This window comes from Parasteatoda tepidariorum, chromosome 7 (genome assembly GCF_043381705.1).
Source record: "Parasteatoda tepidariorum isolate YZ-2023 chromosome 7, CAS_Ptep_4.0, whole genome shotgun sequence".
NCBI lineage: Eukaryota > Metazoa > Arthropoda > Arachnida > Araneae > Theridiidae > Parasteatoda > Parasteatoda tepidariorum.
This window is the reverse complement of record NC_092210.1, coordinates 33949345-33973918: the sequence shown is the minus strand read 5'-3', so window position 1 is coordinate 33973918 and position 24574 is coordinate 33949345. Positions and strand designations below refer to the sequence as shown.

General features: G+C 27.6%; 1 protein-coding gene across 1 annotated transcript in view; it reads left to right on the top strand.

The window, feature by feature from the left end:
- Positions 1 to 24574, top strand: part of LOC107457579 (uncharacterized) — a gene marked incomplete in the record, with an annotated part of 324266 nt that overhangs the window by 108827 nt on the left and 190865 nt on the right. The window contains 1 exon segment of the mRNA XM_043039022.2: positions 18554 to 18678.

Below are 24574 nucleotides of genomic sequence, written 5' to 3'. Positions count from 1 at the left end.
GACGTTCAGTCAATGAAAGTTATATTCCATTATTATTATACAATTATGTAGGTGTCTAATAAAGGTCTTGGCGTACAAAATCAATATCTATAGTTTAATTGAATTTCATATCTTGACAAAATTGATCATAATGAAGTCTCTCGGTACGTTATAATTAAGTCATTAGCGAATATCAAAACATGGAAGCATGTAATAGGCGTGTGATTGATCGACGGTTAATTTCCCATATTTAGACAGGAATTTGGGGAACACCAATTAATTTCTCAGCCCTTATTATGATATTGCTCTTTCAAGTTGTGAAACTAAGAAGTGACAAAATCTTGAATAATAGTATTTTTCTAAGCCTAATTAGGCTTAATAACCTCATTGCGTGTTTTTTTTAAACGAGACCAATATGAATTTTTTTTTTTTTGGTTTGAAAACAAAAATGCTTCACTTTTAACACCTAAATTCACCCTACTTCATTATTATGTGAAATATAAAGGAATACTACAAATTGTTCATTCTTATTTTATTAGATATATGGCATTCCTTCGATCAATTCTATAAAACTTGTAATAACAGTGACAGGTGAACATAAAATTCAGCATTTTTAAGTGGAAATATAGAAAAGACAAAAGAGCTGAGGGAAAATATCTAATACCTTTTTGAAAATCATTATATTTAGCAAAATAATCATTTCAATTACAAAACATGTAATTAATATGCTCTGTAATTACATTGAACGTTTACTTTAGCAATGACTGGTGTGACAAAAGGACAAGCGATATTAATGATATTTTACACTTTCTTAGTAAAGATGTTATTAATAATATTTACAACATGAAAACAAAGCGCTGTTGAAAAGCATCATTGTAGGGTCATATGTTTTTTTTAAAATGATCTTTGTAAGAAAAATAAACGACAAAGAACACAAATATCACACTTTTTAGACAGTAGCCCATATATATATATATATATGCATGCATGCGGGGGGGATGACTGAGGTGGACAAAACCTTGACCTAATAGTTATGTTTAATGTTAAAAACATGCAACAATTACAAACATTCCAAGCATTCCATAACAAACTTTTGATAAAAATACTTTTTCACATGAAGTTTTTATGACAGCTTTATAGTTTACCAACTACACCACAAATTTAGTTTCCCAAATTATTGTTTATCAAGGCTAGGGATCTGGAACATTTAATAAATGGTAGAACTATACTGCAGAAACTTGTCATAAAGATTTTGAAAGTCGAGTTCGAATCGATCCAAAACTAACAGGTTTTAAATCGAAGCTCAAATTGACAATAAATTTAATCAAATAATTTCGAACTTCTAATTAGCTTTTTTGCGTTTTTCAAAGGGTATTTTTAAAGTATCAACATGGAAACTCTGAATACTTTTACACAGTAACATCTTTTCCTTCTTTTTTTAGAGTTAGCAAACCAATTTATTTCCCAAAAGTAAACTTTTTAAATTAAACCAGAGAAACGCATTAATTCTGTATTGGATAGTTTTTCTTTGTTTGTTTACAAACATAGCCTTTCATTGCACTTTATTTAAATAGTATGTTACACAAAAATTTTGCAAATGAAGTTTAAAGATAAATTATAACACAAAGCACATTGCGTAACAGGAAAATGATTTATAAAACAAAGTTTGAATATGAGTATAATGTTCGTGTTAAGTACCTGCTGAATAAAAATTTATGTAATTGTGGATTTTAATAGTTTGTTGTTACTAATTTTGGTGTTTTCTAATTGAAAAATCCGTCTGCTTGCAAGCGTCACTTACGGTTTGCAATGCGCCGGACTAGTTGGAAAAGTCTGCAGTATTTTCTAACCACCTAATTTACATGAAGTATTTTTTTTCTTCATTTAGTTCGATTACGTTTCCATAATTATATTGTTTTTTTAGAATTTTAGAAATTTGATGTAATTTGTAAATCTTTTATTGCTTGTAATATAATTAACCAAAAAATCTAATTTTAATACTACGACTACAGTATTTACCATTTTACTTTAAAAGCTAATATTAGTTTTTTGGCGGGCAGCAGATCAGATTGGAAAGCCTATTTTAATGCAATTTTAAGTTAATTTCAGTTGAACTAAATATCAAATGCTATAATTTTATTTCATCGTACTTACAGAGCATTTTTCTACACATCTTCGCATTGTCTAAAGCAAATAATTTTTACTACGTAACAAAATCTAACGTAATGCTGAACACCCAAAACAGCGGCGGTGTGTTTCGATATTTCTTTTCTTCTTTTTTTTTAATATACCGCTTGCAGTTTTTTTCAGTATAGAGAGAATGCTGTAAAGAGACCGTTGGAAGTTTTTGTGGTTTTCCTCTCAATGCTACGCAAATACGGGTTAGTTCCATCAAACAGTCTTCCATGAAAGCTAGTTTGTCCAAATGCTAGGTCCAGGAATTCCTTGGTCTTCTGGATTCGGTTCAAAATTACAAGATTATCGAGTTGAGCATTAATTGTCATAAACTCAGAATCGGGTCAGCTGCCCAACGCCGGCTATAAAATATGGTACAACAGCTTGTGCAACACATATACTCATTAAATAAATAATCCAAGGAAACGGAAGCTGTACGATATCACTTAATTAATAATTTAATTCGCTTCAAAAATATTCAGATAGGAAAAAAACAGTCGACACGTTTCAATCGCTCAAAAATAGGCACCCATTTTCAAGACTATCGAGACAGGAAAGAGAAGAAACCAAACTGATATGAACAATAAAGCGAAAAGTTGCCAACGTAAACTGGAGATAAACAAAACTGGAAAAACCTCAGTAGTCGAAAGAGAATAAAAATAAAGATTAAAAAACAGAATATGAATAACCACTATGGCTGATAGGTTCAATGCATTAAGCGCGTGGAAATGCATTTTACCCTGATTTGCCCCTCTCAGCTACAGTGTGTCTTTTTATTGTTTTTCCATCTTTATTTTTATTCTTTTTCGGCTACTGAGGTTTCTCCAGTTTTGTTTCTCTCATTTATTATCCAGTTGTCGTTGGCAACTTAATGCTTTACATTTCAAATCACTTTTGTTTCTTCTTATAAGACTGGAGTCTTGTAAGTCTTGAAAATGGGCTCCTATTTTTGAGTGATGAAATTTTGAAATTTGATGAAATTTGATGAAATTTTGAAATTTGATGAAATTTTTTAATCAAATAACATGTAGTCATTATATTGTGCAACGGAGAATGGCTGTGTGTTTAAATTCAAGCCGATAATTTAATGCCGTTTTAAGAGATAAAAATTATTCTCTTCTGTGATCACAAACAAAAAAAAGGGGTTTTGCCACATAGAAATGACAGGCACTTATAAACATCGCCAACCAGCCGACCTCTTTCTAACGGCATTAAAGTCATAATTGTAAAATACTGCCAACGATTACTGCTTTCAGCGGGAGGTGAGAGTTATTCCAGTTCCACTTTCGTCTCTCAACGATTCATAAATCTTTCTGTAACTTATCCCGAGGCACCCCAACGATTCGAAACATACTTAAAGCTCTCCCAAGGCGAACCGTTGAGCCCGACATCGAACAACCAACCCTTCCCACGCGCACCCTGTATGTGTGTATGTCATTGGCGTGTCAGCTATCACTTCATTAACAAGATTCCGAGAATTTCATACTAACGCTGGAGCTAAGCATTGAAAATAATTACTCACAGTTGATTTGTGAAGAAGGTATTCAATGATTAGGGAATAATATACATCAATTATTCAGAACTGTTCATTGAAGTTTGATTATCAAGGAACTTCAATTTTTATTGTTCCATCTCATGCCATTAATTCAAACATAAGCTGTATCGATAACAATTGATTTTTCCTGACAATCAAACTTTAATGAACAGTTCTGAACCTTTTGTATTATTTATTTAATTTATTTAAAATTGAATTTATATTCACCCAATAATTTTAGTGTACAGTTTTATATGTGCAGTTGAATTTATAAGAATAAAAATTTTAGTACTTTTCTATAAATATTCAAACTAATTCAGTAGTTTTCATGAAAGTAATATTTTACCTAATCTTTACTCATTTCCCCACTTCAGGATGTTTAAATTAATTGATGATAGTCACAGACATAATCATTTTATTATATTATTTGCTTATTTTGAAGTTCGATTTCTTTTTCAAGCATTAAACTAAAACTTTTAACTGATTGACTTTTTCTGAAAAAATTTATCGTTGAAGGGACCGTAAATTATTGTTAAAATATATATTATCAAAATTTATTCTCAAAACTCAATTTCATTTACTTTTTTTTTTACATGCGCAGAAGTAGAGTATTAAACTAATGATTATGTTATGTATGAGTTTACGATCCTATCGAAAACAATCACTTTAACAAAACATATCGAGAGTTTCAAAGAGGACTTGCTTGATTTCGAGAGCAACAAGCTGATTTTTCATATCATATTTCATGCTTAAACAGTATGAAGTAAAAATTTTCAGCAGTCAGTGTTTTTTTTTTTTTTTTTGGTTAAAATCCTTTTTTACGAATAGGCCTAGAGCAATTATTTTCATTGCATAACTCCAGCGTAAGTATTTTTGGAATTTTATTGAATGAGTGATATAAAACAAATATTCAGAACTATGCATTGAAGTTTGATTACTTAGAAGCATCTATTGTTATCGATCGTTACAGCTTTCATTAATATATATGACATAAGCTGAAACATACATTTTATACTTTAAATATCCAATTATGACTTCTCAGGAACAATTTGACCAATTTCTATCAAACTTCGCATTTTTCTATATAAAGTTACTCTTAAAACTATGTAAACAATTTCATGATTTGCAATTTTAAAAATTTCCAACTGTTTTAACTGTTCAGATTTTTTAAATAATATAAAATAAGTAATTATTAAAAATAGTTTTTGCAGGGAATTTTTCTTGGATAAATGAATATTGTAATTGTGCGGAAAAGTTTTTTGATTCACTTAAAAAGTTTTCGGAATATTTCAAAGTACTCCAAAAGTAAAATTAATATTAAAAGGATGAAATTTTGGATCGCTCTCCTGAACAAACTATTGGGACTATAATTCGGATTGCTGCTACTCCCTATACTTTATGGGTCGGAAATCTGAATACCTTAGACAAAAGGTATGTTTATTCATAGAAAGTACCTCTATGTGTCTGTTTTCGTAACTTAAAATATCTTTTGCATTAATTAATTAGCATATTTGAGATCAACTTACCCCTGATGTCATAAAACGTGAAAATCATATAAGTTATGGAGGGTGTTTTGTTATATAATATATGTGCATGGATCATATGTAATGGTAGCATATTTAAAATTATAACTATTACTTTTTTTGAAAAAATACTACTTTCGAGTTCATTCAATGGTAAAGTATTCTATGCTTTGCCCATAACACCCAAAACGATAACTTTATAGCAATGTAAAAATTAAATAACATTTTCTAACTTCGCTAAAAGATCTTTTATTTCTCTAGTTATGTAAAAGATCATTACAATTACCACTTCTATAGTCATAATTACAATTCCTGCTGATCAGAATGGATAAAAGAGCTATCCTTTTTCAATTTGCAGAACTGTGAGAAATAAATTGCAAAGTTTGCGAGAAATCCGATCAATCAAAGATAAAACAAGAAAGTAATTGCATTCTAAGGATGTTGAACTCTTTTTCTTTTTTCTTTGAGATGAGTGTTTTTACAGTGTAGCAGACGTCTTAATTACTTCTTAAACAACTCCGATTCCTCTTAGATCCAAAAACAAGGTGACTATTACTGTTTTATTTATTAGGTTTGGTCATTTACCGTCAAACTAAAACGAATCCATTAATGATTTCTCAAGGATTTATAGAGAGCAAACTATATTAATTTAAATGCTCCGCATGTCCATTTAAAAATGCGATTTTGTGCACGCTGTTTATTTTTTAATTGCAATATAAAAAAATAAACTTTTATCGTAAATGGATTCTTAATCGGATTGTTTTTGTCATACAATTTGCATGTTCAGCTGAGGCCCAGACTGAAATTTTCTACATAATGAAATAAAATATGTAAAAAAAATTTGAAACAGTAATAGAAGACACCCATGGTTGGAACCCATGGAGTTCCCTTGTCTTCTGGATCGGGTCAAAAATCATAAGGCTACGAAGTTTAATATTGATAGGCGTAAACTAATTGGGTCCACTGTTCAACGAAGGTTATAAATTAAAATTGAAAAAAAATATCTATAGTCAATTAAACATCGTTAATTCATGTAATTCATTTTTTAAACTTTTAAATATTTTTTGCTTTTTTTACTGGTGATTTGTAATGTATTATGATTATAATTTGAAGATAATTAACTAGTTAACATAATCCTGGTCAGGAGAGCATTTTTTAAATTAAAATCATCGTACTTTAAACTTGAATAAAGACTCAAATTCTACGCTATGTTTTGAAATTTTATATATTAAATTTCAATAACTTATTGAAATTAAAAATTAGTTCGTTATTTGAAAATAAAATGTCTGTTGTTAACTAACTAACATCCATATCATCACTGCTAGCGTCTTTTTTGTTTAATTAAAGCATTTTTAATTAAGTTTGAAATATAAATAGTTGCATTACGTTGATTAAGTAAAATATCAAATAACATTTTAGTAAAAAAAGAATTATAATAATTTCGAGTGAAACTGTGCACATATTTTAATCAACTTGTGCAACTCTAATCTATCAAAACAACGTAATCTGGAGAAGATTTTTTATAATTTATTTAAATTTTTATAAGAGATAAATATTATAAAATAGAAAATAACTCATATCTTATAACAAAGTTTTCCTAATGGATTAAAAGTTTACGATTTTATTTTAATTAAAAATACAATATGTTTAAAATTAAAAATTAATATTTCTACGTTTAAATTATGCATATTAGAGTTAACAATTTGGTTAATATTTTCATATGTCATCCAGCGTCATATTTTCATAAATGCCCTCTGTCATTCATTCTTCATTTCATTTGACATACAGTGACATGATAAGACAAATTCATAGAAATGAAAAATCGTAACCATGTGGAAACTCTTCCTATTACAGAGCGGGCAAAGCTTACAGGTCGTATAGAACAGGGTTAAGTATAATTAAAACTAATTAGAATACGTTTAATTGTTATGCAGGAATACAGTAACTGCAATGCTTACGCATCTTAACAGGTTTACGCTAATTGCAATAAGCAATATTTTATAAAACTAGAAAAACAAAGCAAACGCATGCAGGTTAATAGGGTTAACAGTAACTACAGCATTTTTGCATGCTAACATGGCTAACAGTAATTGCAATATCTACACAGGTTAACAGCAATTGCAAGCGACACTTTCTTAAATGTAAATATTTATAATTAGAAAAATTAATAAAAATATAAATACAGGTAAATAAATTGAGTAATTTCTCTATGAATAATTCATTTTACACGAGTTGATTATAAAGATAAAAACAAATTCTTTGACATACAGCTGTTTTATTTGATAAAGAAATCATAGAAACCCAGTGTCGTGACCATAAAGAAATTCTTGCTTTTTATCTGCTTTTATTTATTTACAATATGTACAAAGATCACACGTCATAAAGAACAGGGTTAACAGTAATTGCAATCTTAAATGAATAGCTTGGGGAGGTCCTGACGCCAAACTTTAGATGAAAACAGTTTCTTTAATCTTTTGTATCTTATCACTTTCCTAACGCCCTCCTACACGCTTTTACTTGAAATATATTCATCATACTGCACCTTTACTTTGTTAATGAGAGGCTAACTTTATGTTTTGATGGGTTATGTTTATTTTTTAATGTTCCTTCATTGTATTGGGGTTATGACCTTTTCATCACCTTTTTCTTCAGATTTGCAGCTGAAGAATTAATAAAGTGGAGAGGGTTTTCCATGTCGTGATGAATCGTTTGTCTTAGTTTCTAATTTATTTTAGGAACTTGTGAATGTTTTGGGTTGAAATAATTTTTACTAATTAATTATATTTGTCGTTAATTAGGAAATAAATATTTATGAGTTTAAAGAATAGCTTAATTGCAAGAAAGTTAATTTATAATATTCTTATTACATCACACTGTTAATTTTAGTTTTTCATAGTTCCAATTTTTTTTCTAATTTGCCTGAAGTTTCTTTCTTTGTTTTTGAAATTTACTTGAATATATTGAAATTTTTAAATTTCAATACATTCAAGCATGATATCAAACACCATTAAATGTTGCCAATGTGATGTGAGTATGAAATTCGATAATTTTTTCCTACAATTTAGTAGTAGTAAAGTGGAATCAGGCTCTTAAACTCTTTAAAAGTGCTAAAAAATTATTTTAACGTCTTAAGTTCCATAAAATTTGAGCGTAGCTTTTTAAAATNTTACATCAAGTTATGCGCAAAATAAATTAATATAATTAATAGATTTTGATTAAGAATATTTAATTTTTTCAATTTTCTTCGAACAGTATATATATATATCTATATACTGTCATATCCAGTATTTATATATTTACGAAATACATATTACTTTACTGTTCATATTTGAGGGTTTACTTAATTTTTTGGATAGTTAAAATTTTAATCATTAACTTTTTTTTGTACTCATAGCTTAAGGTTTTCGATCAATTAAAAATGGTTTCTTTACTGAAATGCATTTTAAAAAAATTGCAATATTTACGGATTTATTCTATAAATATGATGTATAAATTTATTATCATGCATAAATTCATGAACCAAATGTTTAGAATTTTCATAAATTAACTTTTCTTTTTATAATTTTTTTTACAGACAAGTTTTTTAATGGGGTAAAGATCTGAAAACATAATTGTTTTAAATTTTTTAAAAAATATATTATTATCTACATTTCTAATAGTGAAAAAAGAAGTATGCTTTACACCACTGCGCTTTCATATGTGATATCCTTCATACGTAAAAAATATCATGCTCATATGTGATGATCCTGTCCAAGTGATTCTGATAACGTTTGATAAATTTGAGACACTGAATTAGAATTTTTTTCCCAGCTTAATAAAGACAAATTTCGATATTTTTTGAAAAATATATTGAAATTGCATAAATATATAATGTAATTTTAACTTCAAACATTGTTTCAATTTTTTATTATTACTAATATTCAAAACGGCAAAGACAAATAACAGTAAATTCCTGCTTAGTGTTTTTTTTATCATTAAAGCATAATATTTTCAGTTACATGAAAATTTAGAAATATAAGTATTTCAATATCCCATTGAGGATTTCTTAAAATTTTCTCGGACGTATTAATCGTATACACTTATACTTTAAGTAAATTATTTAGTTTTATTTTCGTCATATATTTTATACATTCTCACTTGGCCAAAATTCTAAGCTAAAATTGCTTCTTAATGCATTATAAAATTTGAGTTTACCCTTAAAATTTTAGTAAGGATTACAAATAAATTTAATGTGTTTAAGCAAAGCTTAGCAATCAAATTTTGTATTCAATGTCGAATATAATTTTAAGTAAATTTTGAATTCATCGGTAGACTCGTATGGCATTAAAAGCAATTTAACTTCCATAATTTTCACTGTTAATTTTAGTTTTTTATAGTTCTCATTTTTTTTCTAATTTGCCTGAAGTTTCTTTCTTTGTTTTTGAAATTTATTTGAATATATTGAAATTTTTAAATTTCAATATATTCAAGCGTGATATCAAACACCATTAAATGTTGCCAATGTGATGTGAGTATGAAATTCGATAATTTTTTCCTACGATTTAGTAGTAGTAAAGTGGAATCAAGCTCTTAAACTCTTTAAAAGTGCTAAAAAATTATTTTAACGTCTTAAGTTCCATAAAATTTGAGCGTAGCTTTTTAAAATAGTATGTTTCAATTAGTAACAGCAGGGTATATTATTTTCAACCTCCACTCAATTATCCCCTCAATTTAGTAGTAGTAGAGTGGAATCAGGCTCTTAAACTCTTAAAAAGTGCTAAAAAATTATTATAATTAACGTCATAAGTTACTTGAAAAGAAACTACGCTCAAAATTTATATAAATTTCAAAAATATTATCTAATAAAACGTTCAAAAGCAGAATAAAAGCAACAGCAATTATTATATGTCAACCCTATAAGAAAGATTAGGTGGAATTTGATTACTTAAAAAAATAAATTTAAAAAAATCAAATAAACAATGAATTAAATAAAATAAGCTATTTAGTTTTTTTTTACTATATTTTATATAGATTAAACTAAGGTAAATTTAATATTTTGGAAACTGACGATATTGATTCTTTTGAAACGAAACTCAGTCTGCAAATCCTATGTTTAAATTAGTAGTATTGTATAATACAGAATATCCTGATCGAATGGAATATATTAACTTGGAATTCGGCTGGTGTTAACTATATATAATACCATATCTAGAATAGTAATAATTTCTAATGATACACTTTGGCAGTTAAGGGTGCAGATTTAACTACGAAGATATTTTTTGGGGGTTATTCAGGAACATGTCAATATGAAATTAGTTATATTTTATTGTTTTCTAGTTTAGTTTCTTCCTTCTGCATAATTGCTTATAAAAATAAATGCAATCTAATGGAACTAAAGCTGAGGAGGAATCGGGATATTGATCATAATATAATTGCGCATGTCGTTTAAATATCTATTACATATTTAACAGGAAAGTTGAGTGTTTTCTTGAAATAAAGAAAGTATTCGCTTTTTTTTAATTTTATTTTAAGGCAATATTTAAAACTTTATTTGGGTGCAATGCCAGTTTTATAAGTCATTCCCGAAAATTTTATCATAATTCAAACTTCAAATCACACAGAAATTTTTTTTTTTAACATTATGATTTCTATTAGTGGACATTAACGTTTTATTCATGGTATTATTTTGTATATATTGTTGGCAACATTCATTTCATACAGATGAGCTTCTGTAATATCATTGTAAACTATAAAATGTAATGTTTATAATAAACTCATTGATTAAATAGAATAGTTTTTCGTAGATAGACTTTTAGTTCAGTAAAATATAATTTAGAATTAAAATTTTAGTCAACGGATTCTGTTCTTGAGAAAAGTTGTACGTGAGGTAAGATTTGTTATGATTTTCTCAATTTGACTTTTTAATGTTTACTTCATGTCATACTTTTGTTGATACTCTGAAAAGATGAGGATACTAATCTATGAGCCTAGGTCTGATAGTTAATTTTACAACTTTTCACATACCCGCTGGTTTGAGAACATATATTCCACCGAATTATTTTTCTAAGAAAATAATGAGCATGCTAATTTCAAATTGTCTTGTTCAAGAATGATTTAAAAGAAGGGCACGAATAAAAATACAGTGAAACCTTCAGGTAAGACCTTCTTTGTGTAGCGACCTCCTCTTTTAAGACCTCTTTTGAGAGGCATGGAATTTTTTCCATGGGCTTTGTGTTGAAGGAAACCTTTAGGTGTATCTTACTCTTTAGGAGTTTTTTTAAATCAAAACCTCTCCTAGTGACCAGGCAAAACTCCACCCCCAATTCGGAAAAGATCAAATAAGAAAACACAAAAAAAATCAAAATTAAAAATATTAACGAAAAAAAAATGGATTCAAATGTATTCATAATATTTGCGAGTGGCTTTTATTTAGAGCTCTTTTTGACGATTGCTGAAAACGATTGACAACCTCATGTTGCAGTAAGAGTACCTTAAAGACGTGCTATCAATGATTTAGTTATAGAGTTAAAAGTTATATTACAAAAAAAAGTTTTTTTGAAAAAAATACTAAGCATCTCAAACAAAGAAACCTCTAATTTTTTAAAGTAAACTAATTTTTATGATATAAAATAAACTTCAAACTTAAGCAAAAACGTAATTATTTATTTAAAATAGTTCTATAATTTATAATTTGTAAATTTGTTTTTGCACTAAGTTATATGAGTAGGGATTATTTAAATTGAGGCTAAATTTTATTCATAGATCTAGTTTTCAGATCTTGGATAGATTCTAGGTTAGATTATTACCTAGATTTGAAAAAAGAATCATTCGTGCTTGAAAAAAAAAACTAACCAAAGGAATACAGATTGAGAAAAAAAAGGAAGAAATGAGAAGTAATTTCACTCATTGAAGAGATTAATGACAATTCATATAGGAAACCATTTTTATCGTTAATTATACATGTATATTTTTATCTTCATTCTCCTAATTTTTGTATGCAATTTAAAATTTTATTTTTGATTTTTCCTTAAAAATTTTAAAAATTAAAAAAATATTTTTTTTTTATAATCATATTATTAAACTTTTAAAAATATATATTCCCATGATAATATAAAAACAAGTTGTTCAAAACCCATATTTACTGGTTTTAAGTGATTAAAAAATTAACAATTAATAAAAAATTTAAAGGTCTGAAAAGTTTAAGAAAAGATCAAAATCTACAGATTTATGCTAAAACGAGATTTTTTAAGGAAATAAAAAGTTATTTACGCAAATATTTGTCACTTGATTCTCATATAATGAAATTAAATTAGATTTGCTTTTCAAAATACTTTGTGGTGATTGAAATTAGGGAAATAGTTGCGAATTTTTATAAAAATTCTGCAAAAACGATGAAATAAAATTTGACATATTTTTCATCCTCAGAAAGAAGAATAAAGTCAGTTTCTTTAGTTTCAGGACGCACTTAAACTGATTAAGCTTCTTTTAACTAAAAAACAGGAAAATCGCACTTATATTCGAGAACTTTGACAACACTCATTATGCGCCTCGATGAAAATCACGAGTACTTGACGCAAACACTCGAAACTCTTAAGTTTTGGGATGTTTTGAATTAATAATGGAATTCTTAAGTTCTGTTTTCTTAAGCAATATATGGTATGACTGGTAGACTCATTTTGAATATTATGCTCGTGATGTTGACAATTTTTTTTATCAAAACAAAAATTTCCCCAAGTAGTTTTATGAGAGTTTCTTTTAAAAGAATGTAATTAGTTAATTAAACGAATTATATCTTACTTATAAATAAATAGATGTTCAGATTAGTTTCTTATAAAGTAATTAGTTTTTGCTAAAACTTTGTTTATAATATAAATGTTATTGTCTAAGTTGTAAATACGGCAATGGAAATAATGCCGAAAATCAGCCGCCAAAACATGAAATGATAAAGAGCTTTCTAGGCTTTCTATATAATGCCAAATGAAAAACCAAAAAAAGCATAAAATATGATAATTGCATACTTCTAATAACTATAATTAATTTTAGCATTTGCTGGAATTAAATTCCTGTGACAATTTTGGTTCATTATTTTATTTAAAAACTTATGCATTTCTTACTAGTAATCTTAATGTACTATTAATAATAATTAGATTAAGTGGGATAATAACTAGAAAGGAATGCGAAAACTATTATCTGATATTTGTTATGCTGACTTTTATTGTAAGTTTAAAATCCCTTGTCCGGTATTTCCTACGCCAGTGGTCGTAAAATTGTGGATAATGAGCTTAACGTGATATTTTTGTGATTCACTTTTCCTTCAGCTTTCAAATTAGATGTATATTCTTACATTTTCTTTTCAAATTATGCATATCCTTTATAGCCACAAATAGTCTTCATAAGATTGATTTTTTTTTCAAAAATATTATCACTTTTTGAATGAGCAAATCAAACAAACTAAGCATTCTTACAATTATTTTTAAATATATTAGTTTAAATGAAATTTGTAAGTTTACTTTGAGTACAATTTGACTAATACTGATAATGCTTGCAAAACAAAAAAAATTTTCATTCAGATTTTAAATGGAGTATTTTAAAAATATTTTTGATTAGGCTCTTAAGCCATTAAGTCCGTTTAAATTATTCGGTGTTCTCACTGCTTTTTTTTCTCACCATACCTTTGTTAGTAATGATGCATAGAATGAAAGATTCTGATTATGTAATAATTATGTAATATACATACATGAGAAAAATCAAGAAAATTTTTCAATAGAAGTTATCTAATAAATTGGTAAATCTTTTACTAAAGAAAATGTTCATAGAATGAAATATTCATATATTTCTTCCAAGCATAAATATTGTTTTATTCTTTCGAATATTTTAAGAATGAATTCGTTATTTATCTGAAATTTAGATTTGCATCCGTAATTTAAATATTTTAGTTTTTATTTATAGTTTTCAAAATAATCATGAATAGAAATGCATTATTATTTCGAAAAGAAATGCTCAGAGAAAAATGCATGGATTAAAACTTATTAACATGCATAATGTTCAGATTATTTTCTGTTTAAAATATTTTTCTGAATTAGCATTCATTTAGACTTGGAAAATAATTAAGACTTATTAAAAACCTTATTCTTATGGATTTTACGAAGAATCATACATATTCCATTTCTTGGTTTCAGAGCGGCTAATTTCTATTTGGGAGATTATCTGTGATTTTAAGTTTTAATGAATTTATTAAATAGGGAATTTCAAATTGTCTTAATACTTTTTTTTATGAAAAAATAGATTGTACATTGCAAAAAAATTACCCAATTGGGGAAAAAAATTAGCACATTTGTAAGAAACGAAAATTTATAGTTGAATTTTAAATCAGTTTAATTTCCTTTAAAGTGATTAAATAAACAGAGTACAAAATGACATGAAGCAGACCTAGGTTGGAGAGCTGGGGGTGGTGAGTTTGATCCTGACAGCTAACAAAATAACTATCGTGTATCTGCAACAAGGTGCACGTTTAATTTGTCGTGACTGGTAGTCCTTTCGTTGGTTGTGGTGTGAAAGCTTGTTACGAGAGGTACCAGCTCAGTTGCTATCCCCGTCATCTGACAAGGTTCAAAAATACGTGGCATTCCTACCATGTCTGTTAAAATATAGAGCCCTAAAAATGGGGGTAAGTGCCTGCGTCATGGTTAGGTGGTGATGAAACAGACATGCTACTCTTTTGGAATAGGTAGGGGATTAATCCATATAAAAACTTACATCAGTTTCTAAACTCATCCTGTATTTGGACACTGATGAAGATTCTTCCCCATAGGCATTCCTAATTATTCTTACATTAATTCGTTGATTTTTGAACCAAAATGAAGTTTAAAAAACATTGTTTGATTTTAATAAATAAAAAATTTTAAAATATTAACTTTTCTATACATTTTATTGATAGTGGAATTTCAAAGTGAATAATTTGTTAAAAGGAAACTCGACTAATTTATTTTCTTAAAAAATTGTAAAGCTACTTTAGTTGTTTTTAAACAGTTTAATGGATTATATTTCTATTATACTTGTACAGTGCTCCAAAAAACGGACCACGAAATCGAATTTTAAATATACGATTTTTTTAAAATTTGATTTCGTCGGAACTATTCTAAAGATTTTGCTCAAATTATGTATTTGCCATGCAAAATTAGATACTTTAAAATAATGTAGAATATTGTATACCTCACAATTCAAAATTATTTCAACTATTATTAAATAAAATAATAAATATTTAGTGAAATTTATTTTTGCTTTTAATTATCTATGGAAAAACTAATTTTATAATTGTGTGCAAATTTTTTTTAATCCGCTTAAAATATTTTCAAGATCTACGCAAAAAGTGAAACGAGCATAAATTGATCCAAACTTTAGATTGCTCTCCTGACCAAATTATTAGGACCATATGTCCCAGATTGGACCTTATTTCCTATAGGTGGAAGTAAGATATATTCCCCCTATATTTTGGGAGTAAGAAATTCCCCCTATGTTTTGGGAGTANTTCGTCGGAACTATTCTAAAGATTTTGCTCAAATTATGTATTTGCCATGCAAAATTAGATACTTTAAAATAATGTAGAATATTGTATACCTCACAATTCAAAATTATTTCAACTATTATTAAATAAAATAATAAATATTTAGTGAAATTTATTTTTGCTTTTAATTATCTATGGAAAAACTAATTTTATAATTGTGTGCAAATTTTTTTTAATCCGCTTAAAATATTTTCAAGATATACGCAAAAAGTAAAACTAACATAAATTGATCCAAACTTTAGATCGCTCTCCTAACCAAACTATTAGGACCATATTTCCCAGATTGGACCTTATTTCCTATAGGTGGAAGGAAGATATATTCCCCCTATATTTTGGGAGTAAGAAATCCAAATCCTTCGAAAAAATATGTTATTCAGAGAAAACACGCTTTTGTGTCAGATTTCATAACTTTAAATATATTTTACTCTAATTAATTAGCATATTCCAGGTAACCTCCTAGAACCATTAAATTTTGAATTTTTGAGAACTTTGAACCATTATGGAGATGCGATCAATAGATCACAATTTACCAGTATGGTCCTTTCTTTTAGCGCTGTGCAGCAAGGTAGGCATGTATAGCGTTTTTTTAGTATCTATATACACATTATATAATATTTTTATGTATTATGCACAGAAAACGTTACGCATATATAAATCATAAAAATTTTATGGTTTTGAATAATTTATTTTTCTGCCTTTCATTCATTTCTCGGGAAATCTTTTTTAAGCTTTAATTTCGTTTGAACATCACTCTCACTTATTTACACATATATACATTTCCATTTTATAGGTTTTTCCTTTTATTATGGAAGTAATCGAAAAAGGGGGAAAAGTTTGCTTTCAGAAAAAGCTATTAAGGAACGAAGTATTTCCAGCTTAAACATTTTCAGAAAAAAAAAACCGATAACTAGCATCCCATCTGCTCCAGACAAGAATTAAATTAATACTACCGGCAGTTTCCCACAACCAAAACTTATAAAAGAAATTTATGTGGATATTGAAAAAGCCGATTCATACTCAACTGCTTGAGAATCCCAAACAAATAAATATTACAATGGCTTTTCCACCTCTGTTTGTCAACAGCTCCAGAAGATAGTAGATTTTAAGCTTTTCCAATCCCCTAGTAAACACCATAGTTTTACTTTATGATTTTACTTACTGTCTCACACCATTGGAATAAATGGATTTACTATCTCCGCAGTATGAATCAGTTCTGAATGCGTTGGACATCGGCATTATTTACAAGGCTTTCTGTTTGCGGGTATAAATAATGTTCGCAATTCCTCCACAAAATCTCGGCAGCTGCCATTTTTCTCACAATGTCCTTTTTAGTTTTTCCACATCCCTGTCTTCTCATAAGTTACTCTTTCAGGTAGTTTATTATTATATATTTTTTTTTGCTTCGATGTTGTGAGAGTTTTTATGATTATTTTTAGATTCGTCACGTTCGCGTTCCTAGTGCTACAAGAGCCGATACGTGAGTGTCTTAGTTGGTACTTCGTCTTGTATTTTTGACAAGTTTTTGTTTGTTTTTTCTCCCAAACTCAAAGAAGACAGCTGTTTTGAAGTAATTGGTGTGCCCCAGCTTTCGGCTCTAATGCGATATTTTGGAAGAATTTATTTATAAATTCCAGACTGATGCTTGTTTTTGAAATCTTTATTGCCGAAATTGTTTTTATGAGGAACTTAAATTACTTTGAGACTTTCGATTGTATACTTTTCTGTTACAGTTCAAAATTATATTCTTTATTAATTAAAAAAAAATGAATCTTTGAGTTAAAAATACCCATTTTTACTCTGCGTCTGATATACATATTTTCATTTCGTGACAATTAGTGACGTGTATTTTTTGAAATATTTATTTTTTAAAGAGTGGAGAAAATTACGTTTTATTTATTGAATCAAGATGGAGATTATTGGAATAAAAATCATGCGTGCATATGTTGTGAAAGAGGTGAGGAAAGTAGAGTGAGAGGATTTAAAACGTTCGAAATACGATCATGCGATTTATAGACATTCCTTATACATTTAATGCTTCACTGCTTACATATTTTACACATTCTATTAATATATATAGAGATCTTCTTTTTATTGATGTAAGTTTTGATGTAAGTTTCTGGTGGGGAAAATAAGTTGAGAATATATTTGATTGAAATTTTAAGCAAATTTAATGAAGCATCGTATGAAATGTTTATTTTATTTTTTCAATTTTTTTAAATGAGTGTATTTTAAATTAAAGTATGCTTACTTGCTAACTTTCTTCATATTATTTTAAAATCTTTAAAATAATTGTTCTTAATACTTTTTATTTTTTTATGGAACAAAATCAACTAAATTTCTAATTACTATTGTATCTTTAATGTGTTTGTATTTTTTAATGAAATTAAAAAGAAATGGTGAAACAGAAAAATATTTGCAAAGGGCATTTTTTCCAACTTTTAAAAAAAATTTCTGATAAAATTAGCTCTAATTCATGGAAAATTTATAGTAGAACAAAACAATTTAGTCGAAGATTAGTTATGCGAGCAAATAAAAAAATATTAGTTCCATATGCATGAATATTCACCCCCTAATTTGTTAATTGGATATAAGATTTTAAAAAGGTAGTGTAATTGCTAACTAATTAATCTCTGATATCATGTTTTTTTGTTAAATTTTTGTGTATTATATTATGTGCAGAGTTAATGCATACGTGCCAACAATTTTTTTTAATACTTAATTTGTTTTATAATAAATATTTAAACTTAAGTATTACTAAGGTTGCATATGATTAAAAAATTTTTCTTCTTTTCATTCTAGAAGTTATTTGGGCTTTGCCGTTACCTCAGAATTTGGTTACATAAAAGAGGTTGAAAAGATGAATTGCTTCTAGAATATATTCTCTATCGTAATCTACGTATTTCAATTGTTAATGAGAAATTTAGGTAAGTCTTGTTACTGTTTTTATCGATAACTTCCTATTATTACAAAATTTTATTTTATTTTGCATTTATTTTTCATAGGATAGTAAAATAAATAAAGATAAATAATTTAAATGATTCACAAAATATTTAGACCGAGAGAGCCTGGGTGGTAGGACGTTGGGCTCATATTCGTGAGAACAGAAGTTTGAATCAAGCCGGCCGAAAAAAAACGTGAATTCAATGGTGACTGGTGCACGTTAAATCGGTCAAGGTTACAAAGTCTTCCAAATTCCCGTAACAAATCAATACGTACTGAATTGGAGATTGATCGTTATCTAGTTCAGGTCCAAATTGCAATATGTGCATGAATGAATGGATGTATGAATATATCTGCCCTTTAAAACTGGCTAAGACGCGTGTGTGTGGCTAAAATCGTATTCTTTGCTATAGATGGCCCTACTGAAAAAACAAGATAAATAATTCACCCTCTGCCTGAAATTTGCTTGGTTACCCAAGCAAACTTGCTGATATTGGAAAGTGGCAATAGAAAAAACTACAGAATAATAATTTTTTATAGTGATTTTCTGTATGTTCATTTAACAACTAAGAAAATTATTTAAAAAATCTTGTATTCTCTTAGAACATCATAACCTGAAAGCTATGTCCATTTTCAATATATTTTTGAAATATTGAAAGTATAGGAAGCTTCTTCGTATTGGTTGAAAAAAGTAAGTAATCAATAAATTAGTACAAAACAACGCTTGGAAACCAAGCACGGAACAGAATGACATATGCCATCACAGTTAATAAAGTTTAAATGATTCTTTTTTTTTTTTTATCAATTACCATATTTGGTTCCATCCGGAGGCTTTACGTTATTAGATTATGCAAAACACTTTTTTAGCAATTCATTCTATAAAAATAATGATTAAATATGTTCAGTATTCTTTTGTGTGATGCTCATGCAATCAAGCGGTTTTCTCTGGTACTTATCCTTTTCAAGGTTTATAAAAAAAACCTCTTAAAATTATATCTTTTGATATAATTTTGAACGTCTACTGGCTATAATTTTGGACGGCTACTGGACGGAATTTTGTTTTTATTAAGAGTTTTACTTACTCTCTAATCGAGAAGTTATTTTCTCTGTAACTTCATGTTAAAGATAAACTTATAAAATCTATTTTTAACGTGATTGTTTAATTGCTAAATTTTATAAGAAAAACTTATTATGAACGGATTCCCTTTCTCAAGTTCTATATATATAGACGCAACATAACGTAGGTAAAAAGTAAATAAGACTCTCAACGGAGCAATCTACTGACAGACCAACTGTAAATGGACTATTAGGTATTTTCATACTTTAATTGTAAGAATGCCATATTTAAAATTTGCGAGTAGCAATTTAAATTGCTTAAAATAAATCCAAATGAGTTTTTTAAACTGACTTGTTGCTAATATAAATTAGTATTATATCAAGGCAGTAAACATACTTGATTTTTTTTTACTTCTACATGAGACAAGAAACAAGCTGTCGCCCAAGATACCGAAAAAGGAGCCGCTTGGCGGTCACCCGAAATATAAAGCTAAAGAAGTTTGCATTCGGAAGAAAAAAATTGCGAAGATTATTCTTGTTGAGCGTCAATCATGACGGTGAAAGCTAGAAATTTAAGGAGATGATGTACAACTTCTTGACATTTGAACTAAATAAAAAGAGAATAACTTACTTGGATTACGATATTTAACAAGCTACCCGCATTAATCAACTCGGGTTATCACAATATTTACGATTTGTTCCATTTTAACTAGCAGCTGTGAAAGTAAAAGATTTAAAGTGTGTAATAATCACAGTTTTGAGGTGTCAAAATTGATAAAGCTAAACGTTACCAAAGACGTTAAATTTAAAAGGAAGAAAGCCTTTTTTGATTTAAATAAGATCATAATATATTGAAAACTCTTTGTTTCAAGAAAAATAATTTCTGAAACAGTTCAAATTTTTTATACACGAAATTTGTGTTTAAAAAGTGAAATTAAGTTATATAATGCTAACCTACATCTAAGGTTTTTCTAAAATTATTGTAAAATAAAATTGTGTCTTAAAAATTTAATAAAATAAAAATTATTCGAACACTTATTATAAAATCATTTATATTTTACAGATTGCAGATTGTGTATGAAAATCATAAATTATAAATTTTGTTATTCAAAATTCCACTATCCTTCTTTCCACTTTAACCCTTTGACGCAGATGGGACCCCCGGGTCCCTTTTATATATTTTTGCTGACGCTCTAATTTACAAGCAAAAATTTATTTTTATATCTTTTAATTAAAAAAACAGTCTCGTAATTACTAAGAAATATCTGTTAGATTATTAGAATTATATATGTAGTAAAATATAAAAGCCAAAAAAAGTAATTTGGAATTTTCCCACTCATATTCAAAAACGTATTAATAATTTATTTTGTGAAATCTAAATAATGAATAATTAATTCTCTTGGATCTAAAGAACTGCAAATAAGTACTCATTTGAAACATAATTGTATGAAAGTGAATAGAGAGTGAGTAGTACCTCTAATACAGAAAAAGACACCAGTGTTTCATGCTCTATTTTATTTCCATAAATTATTGAAATGCTAAATGAAATATTTTTCATTTCCGTAAGTTAAAATGTTAATTGCAATGTCCCTTATTTTGAACTAAATTGATGCAAAATAATGAAAAAATATATAAAAATCATGCTTAATAAAACATCTGCGCCAAAGGGTTAAACCACAAAAATCTGAATCCACAAAGAAGTCATGTTTATTGTGAGGAATTATTGTTCTTTGATTTCGTACTGAGGAATATTTTATTAGTTTACTGTCAGTGTCTCTAAAAAGTTATACAGATTCTTCTTAATTCTTTTTGCTGCTGTTGTTTTTTACTGCATTTGTCACACGAACACTGAGACCTAATAAATGTAGTAAATGGTAGAATTTGATTTGCGCTGCGACTTTCATTAGGATAACCAAATTGTGTATTTTCACGTAGTCAAGAAAGAAACCATAACTAAGAAAAATGCTCCTTAAGGGTAACCAATTCTGGAAAGAAAGGAAAAACATAAATACTTTTTTCTCTGCAACAACAATGATATAAAGATGTCACTACTTATTACTGTTGTAAAAGATGTTGTTTTTCAAACACTTTGAAATATCTGAAAATATTCACCTGGGGATCAAAATTTTATGAACCTAATCTAGAGGTAATTATGAAACAGAATATAAAAATTACCAAAATACCAAAATTAACAACAATGATATAAAGATGTTACAACTTATTATCGTTGTAAAAGATGTTGTTTTTCAAACACTTTGAAAGATCTGAAAATATTCACCTGGGAATCGAAATTTTATGAACCTAATCTAGAGGTAATTATGAAACAGAATATAAAAATTACCAAAATTACCAAATTAAATATAATTGAGAAATTTATTAACGTACAAGACAAACAACAATTAACAAGTTGCAGAGTTTGGATGTAGGAAGAGATTTCCTTCAAATTAAAAATTCATCGTCATTTCTTGCCTCGCATTCCACAAGAGGATTGTCTAACCCAGAGGTCGCCAAAGTGGTCTATATAGACCCCCAGGGGTCTATTTAACAAAAGCGGGGGTCGATCTGAGACAGGGGGGCGAATGGGGGTCGATCCGAATCGGAAGGGTCGATTGTGGGTCGAAAAAAAAAACAGTTCTCAATACGCAAATCACACATACCTAATTAAGTATGTAAAATTTGTGAATTTTTTTTATAATTGACTCAATATCAGTTTCTTTATAAAACATAAATTAATAAACGTATATTTATTGGGGTGAAACAAGTATTTACGTACCACCGCGCAGTGGCACGAACTCAGCGCAGTTTATAAGTCATATGCATATGTGCGCTTGTCCAAATGTCACGTGTGACGAGCATTGACGTTACAAATGCAAATATCATACGCAGTTTCAGCTATCTTTGCAAACTGTGTTGAATATTTGCAGTGTCATTATTAAAACTTTTATAGTTTTGGATAATTAGTTATTGTTTCGATAAAACCATTCGTTTGGTTTAGATATCAATTTTAATTATCAATGCACAAAAAAGAAGGTAAGCATTAATAATATGGATTAGTACAGCCCGCGACAAAACTATAGCACACTTTGTATTTTTTTACGAAAATTACAAAATTGACCAATTTTGACGAAAATTAAAATTGACCAATTTTGAACCCAATATAGCGAACCTTGCAAAAAAACACCAGGCACACCCATCTCATTGATCAAGAAGCAGTAAATCTTTAGTTACTTTACTTATTATATCTACTTATGCATAATTACTTATTATTTAATAATAAGGTATTTAAATTTCAATATTAATATATTTTTCATAAAACTATTGTTACACAATATACTATTACTTTAATAAATGTTTAAAATCATAAAATAAATGTACAAACACAGTATCTAATAGAGTTTTATTTTAATTAACAGAAAATTACGTTTGTAGGGGTCGATGGAGATTTCGAAAAATTATACAAGGGTCGATGATCAAAAAAGTTTGGCAACCCCTGGTCTAACCCAACCAATTACATTTCGATACTGCTTTCAAAACGTTGCTAATTATTGCTGTAGTTTAAATGGTATTAAATTTATGTATTAGAACTGAATCTTACAACACTCGCAGAAAAATCCCTGCCCTCCAAATAAAACTAATTCAGTTATTTGAACAATAATTACAGAAATACAGATTATAAAATATTTCGACCAATTTAACGAACATTATTAAAACACTTAATGATTAAAAAACAAACTCGCATGTATTAATTTTCAAGTTATTTCTTAAATTTTAATTTCATTTTTATATATTTTTCTTATTAATTTTCGTTTTTTTTTACTTAAGTCTCGTCAATAAATTAAAATTATATTATAGTGTGCGAGTGTGTATATACAAAGTTCAGCGCAGAACAGAACATAACTTGCAGATATTGTAGAATGTATGTAAGCAGGATGAAAGGAAATTGGCAAATATTGGAATTAATTTGAATTAAAAAGCTTTTTTTTGTACAAAATAAATTGAAAAAGTGCAGTAATTTAGTTATTAAGCATTAGTATTTTTTATTCACTAATATTCATTAATATTTATTTAATAATTTCGATTTGATTTATTAATATCCCTTTCACATTCATTTTATTCATTAATGATTTCATTTATTAATATTCATTGTTATTTTCTTTTTCATTTATATATTTTTTTAAGTCTTGTTAATGACTTAAGTATAAAATAATGTATGGGTGTGTGAAATTCAATGCAGAAATGAACTTGACTCCTTCTTGCTGATATTGTAGATTATATCCTGTTATGAACAGAATGAAAAGAAATGGACTAATATTAAAAATGATTTAAATGAAAAAAAACTCTATTTTGCACAAAAATTAATAAAAATTTATTAAAATAAAATTAATTGAATTAAAAATTAATTAAAATAAAAATTTATTAATAAAATTAATTGAATTAAAAATTAATTAAAATTGAAAATTAAATTAATAATTAAAAGTTATTTTTTGCTTCAAAAATAGTTTATATATGTATCAAAGATCAAGACTTTATAGTTACTGACTGAATAAAAATGTCAAATAAGTTTTTGACAGTGTCAAATAAAATAAATATTGTGTGTAAGCACAATCACTACGCAAAAACCAAAGTTGCTGTTAGTGACAGATATTAATTACCGGTAATTAATTTATCATCAATCGTTACTGGGAGCTTCAAATTGAGGAACATCTCTAAAAATAAGAAAACTAATTTAAGAACTTGTAGTGTTGATAAATAAGAAAATGTCCTTAAATGTCAGTTAAACATTTGGTAATTTATTTAACTTCACATTACCATTATTTATATATT